General features: G+C 43.1%; 1 pseudogene; it reads right to left on the reverse strand.

Annotated features, from left to right (window-relative positions):
• Positions 1–1,398: 1,398 nt before the first annotated feature.
• On the reverse strand, positions 1,399–1,516 carry LOC126425564 (5S ribosomal RNA; annotated as a pseudogene).
• Between the last annotated feature and the right edge of the window lie 3,735 nt (positions 1,517–5,251).

Raw genomic sequence — 5,251 nt, forward strand, 5'->3', positions numbered from 1 at the left:
GGGGACTAATGACCATAGATGTTAAGTCCCATAGTGCTCAGAGCCATTTGAACCATTGGATTCTGCCTGTTGCCCTTCATCCATAATTCTCAGGGTATCATGAGAGAAAAGGGCACGCTGAGTTTCGCACGAGTAATGCCTTCTAATACCATGCTGATTCCTGTACATAAGCTTCTCGGTCTCAAGAAAGTTTATTATATTCGAATTGAGAACAGTTCAAGGATTCTGTAGCAAACAGCAGTTATGGATATTGGTATGTAATTTTGGCCTTTTACCCTGGAGTCATCTGCGCTTTTTTCCAATCGCTTGGGAATTGGTGTTGGCTGAGAGATTCAGCATAAATTCAATCTAGGTAAGGAATCAATGCCATAAAGTACCATTTGGTAATCGTTATCAAGTTGTTATTTCACTGTGTATTTCTTGGTGACGGTAGTCACGACCCCAGAGAGTACCGCACCACCATCGATAAGCCGCCCTCAAATCACTCGTTGGGCAGCAGCTGTATGGGTTGTCAGTACGAACTATACCGAGGTCCGCCAGGGGCCGTAGCGGCCAGCCTTTGGGCATCACGTGTGTGGACAGCGATTGGTCGATGCCTCGTTAAATATCGGAGCACTGAGCTACGGAGGGCAGCTCTCTCCAGTGGCCCGAGTCGTGTGCAGTCCCCAGTTACCACCGAGACTACGAGCTGCAGGGATCGTCAGTCGCCTCTGAGACTCTGGCTCCTTAGGCATCGTAGGCCAGCTCTGGACTCCATGTAGGCAACACTCAGAGGCACAACGACAGGGCTAATATTCTAGAAGGCCTGAAATAATTTCGAACGTCTAATTATGCTGGACACTTCACAAGAAGCAGCTCCTCTGAAGTTGGGTATTTCTTCATATTTAATAAATGTCATTTCATTACTAACTGTTGGGAATCTTTCTGACTGAAGATAACCTAAGCCGTCCCTTTGCAGTCCCAACAAAATGCCACTGTCGACAGTTTTAAACTATATTGCCATTAATTGCGACGTTCAAAACATTTTTCTTGCCTAGTACTTGTGTACTAAATCACAAGCCGCCTCCTTTAGTTATTTGAAGCCCGCAATCTTATGCTCCACCCCGCGGCAAATATTGTTGCTTGTATTTTGGTGGGTGATACTTCCAAGCCAAACTTGTATTTACAGGGTGACAATTATTCAACTATGTGAAAAAGCACTGTTTCTTCAGGCCACAAGTGGCTCATCAAGACCATCCGACCGCCGTGCCATCCTCAGCTGAGGATGTGAATAGGAGGGGCGTGTGGTCAGCACACCGCACTCCCGGTCGTTATGATGGTTTTCTTTGACCGGAGCCGCTACTATTCGGTCGAGTAGCTCCTCAGTTGGCATCACGAGGCTGAGTGCACCCCGAAAAATGGCAACAGCACATGGCGGCCCAGATGGTCACCCATCGAAGTGCCGGGCACGCCCGACAGCGCGTAACTGCGGTGATCTGACGGGAACCGGTGTATCCACTGCGGCAAGGCCGTAGCCGCCAACTATGTGAAAAGAAGCGTAAATTACTTACAAACTACGGCGTGCACACACTTTATTCAACATGTAAACGTCACTACAGATATTCGGATTTAGGTTATGACAGCCGGCCGGGGTGGCCGAGCGGTTCTAGGCGCTTCGGTCTGGAACCGCGCGACCGCTACGGTCACAGGTTCGAATCCAGCCTCGGGCGTGGGTGTGTGTGATGTCCTTAGGTTAGTCAGGTTTAAGTAGGTCTAAGTTCTAGGGGACTGATGACCTCAGAAGTTAAGTCCCATAGTGCTCAGAGCCATTTGAACCAATTTTTAGGTTATGAGATGTTCGATATACCTGCCATCCTTGGCGATGATGTGGAGCAGACGAACAGCGAAATTCTGCATCACCCGTTGAAGTGTCAGAACATCGATGCTGTCGATGACCTCCTGAATGGCTATTTTCAGCTCAGCAATGGTTTTGGGATTATTGCTGTACACCTTGTCTTTAATCTAGCCCCACAAAAAGGATCGCATGTGTTCAGATCCGGAGAATACGGCGGCCAATCGATGCCCGTGCCAGTGGCCTCTGGGTACCACAGAGACAGAATACGGTTCCCAAAGTCTTCCTCCAGGACATCACTCTCCTGCTTCGATGGGGTCGAGCTCCGTCTTGCAAGAACCACATCTTGCCGATATCAGGGTCATTTTGGACAATGGGGATGAAATCATTTTCCAAAACCTTCACGTACCATTCAGTAGACACCGTGCCATCAAGGAATATCGCATCGATTATTTCGTGACTGGACATTGCACACCACACAGTCACCCGTTGAGGGTGAAGAGACTTCTCAATGGCGAAATGTGGATTGTCAGGCCCCAAATGCGCTAATTTTGCTTATTCACGAACCCGTCCAAATGAAAGTGGGCTTCGCCGCTAAACCAACCCATACATGTGCATACTACTTCGCATCATCCCCCGCGGACAATCGTGCAGCTTGAACGTCCTAAGCAAACAGCTCATAACGATTTATTTCGTATAGTTCGATAATTGTCAACCTGTACATAGGTGAGGTTCATCAGTCAACTGTTCGCATCTTTCTTCCATCCATGTTTTCCGTCCCGCCCGATGGTCAAGTATTTAGCGTTTCCGCCTCGTGACGTGATTTGAAGCTGAATCTCAGTTAGCTTCTTTACCATCAGGTGTTCTTTGGGTGATTGCTTTGGCCAGGTACCTTATAATCTTTTAGCGAATTTTCACAAATGTCTTATCTACACTGCCACCGTACAATCTGATGACTTAAGCTCGTTTTGCTTGGAAATTACTTCTTTGTTCTCCAGACTACCATTCTGTTTGTGCCTTCGGGCGTGTAACCATTGGCTGCTTAGGCAAGGAGAGGAGTGGTGAGCATTGTGTCGGGCCCGCCCAAGTAATTTCGGGTGCGTTCGTCCGGATCACATAATCTGACGTGAGGTAGTTTCATATTGTGCAACTTCAATTGTTTTTCTTTTCTTTTAATGAAGTCCTTCTTACGTAAACCTCAATTATTTGTTGTATTACAGTCAAACACGTCCAAGAAATGTTTCTAGACTACCTGTTCTCTCAGAACCTGTGAAGAGATTGTTATGTAACTTCGACTGGTGATTATTCCCTTGCTTCTCCTATTAATATTTACTGTAAATATTTCAACAACAGTAACCAGTGGCACGAAGGATTTGTATATTTTTGGAAAGAGGATAACATTTGTTGTAAATTTAACTTCATGTTCCCATGAATACCTTTCGGAGAGTTGAGAGCAAATATTTGAATTAACAATGTAGCCTTTTGTTATTTGATTTCACTGAAATATTTGATAAATTGTTGATCGATTATCAGTATTTTTTTAAAGAAATTTTATTTAATTTAACCTATTTGTCTTAACATGTCAAGATCCTGTTCGTCTAAGTAATAACGTTATTTTACTTGCAAGTGTTACTAAAGATCTTCATACTAATGATGTTCAACCCTTATTTGGCCCGGTCCTTCCTCTCGCAGGCAACCTTACGCCATTAGTGCGTACCACGGTTTACCATTTTCAACTCGAATCCAGAGTTCGGTCGAAATAATGGAACACACGCCTCCTCACCCACCCTTAAGAAGTTCAATCAGTCACATCAGCTGGCAATGTTATTGTCTCTGTTTTTTCGCATTCGAGGGATCTTATTCTCCCTGAATAACTCAAAAAAGGTGAAAAGTGAATGGAGGATATTATGCCGTTCAATCAATGTGTCTGAGGGAAGCCAGAAAAGTGAAACGCGTCGGGATGTTGACAAAGCGTGTGCTCCTACATCAGCGCAATACACCCGCGCCATTACGATGTATGCCACCGACTCCTGTGGCTTAGAATCTCTTCCCTAAGCTCAAGAAACACCCAGCTGGAACCAATTTAAGATCACATAATGACGTCGTGGCTGCACTGGAGGAACTTTTGCGACACGAGGAGGGTGTAATGGACCTGCACCACCGCTGGCAAAAGTGGTGTTTTTGAAACATTGTAATGTTGATGCATTAATTTGGTCTGAAAGTGGTGCTGATGTTCAAGACAATAAAAGCGGGTTAAAAGCTGTGAGCTATCTGGGGAAGTTAACCTTGCATTACTGAGGAAGTGTTTCATCAGGTATCCAGTCTAGCTTACCAAATTCCCAACCAGACTAACATTAATTATAATCTTTTAGTAGTCATCTTACGATAACCGGTGATTATATATATATATATATATATATATATATATATATATATATATATATATATAAGACAATTTGAATAAAAAGAAATAAATCAGTTTATAATTGGACATTTATTTTAACAATGATCATTGTTCTGTTAAAATTTCAGCATATTAAACTCGATTCATAACTAAACTGGTGCCTTATTTAGGACTGTGAAAATGTGAGTCTGTAATCTTAAGGCACACATCAAATCTGGAGCCAAGATTGGGAGACTGCATACAACACTGCATTCATAAAATAACACACGAAGAACGTTGAAACAAATGCAAGAGGAAATTAACCACAACCAACCGATTCAATTTTCACCCAAAGAAGCTACGTTCGTAGCGAAATCTTGTCCGTGATGAAATTACCACACACTGGTATACTAAATTCATACTAACTCTCTGTGAAATATTCCCGAAAAGAATAGCTGAGGGCTACTTTGATGACTACACTACATGCTTCACTTGGTCATCTTGGTTTACACAAAGAGTGTAACTCCACAGTAATTTTGATAATTAAAATAAATTACATCGAAACACAAATTACAAAAGAAAAACCTTGAACTGGTTACTATTGTCTTACTATTAACCTGATGGGTAAAACAATTGTAGAAGCACGTGGTACTGGTCTCACAAAGTATGCCCCACGTGGGTTGAACATAATGAAAAGTTGCTATATTGAAAAATATTATCGACGTTATAATCTCACGCACATTCGCATTTAAGATTGATGATCTTAGTTAAAATTACGTATCATTCACACATGGTTCCACTTTACTCACAAAGTAGTGAGAAAGCAACTACTGGAAGATATTCTGAACTTCACACTCGAATTACACTGCGTTGCAATTTAAGATAACATATTTTAGATCTAAACCTGAAATAAAGGTGATTAAATTTTCAGTTAGGCTGAACTTAAGAAATCCATTGTCCTACGGACTTCGCAGAGACGCGCTTAGCCGGAGATCTTACCACTTCAGACGCTCGCCGCGGACAGACTGCCTGGGCCC

This window comes from Schistocerca serialis, chromosome 10 (genome assembly GCF_023864345.2).
Source record: "Schistocerca serialis cubense isolate TAMUIC-IGC-003099 chromosome 10, iqSchSeri2.2, whole genome shotgun sequence".
NCBI classification, from domain to species: Eukaryota; Metazoa; Arthropoda; class Insecta; order Orthoptera; family Acrididae; genus Schistocerca; species Schistocerca serialis.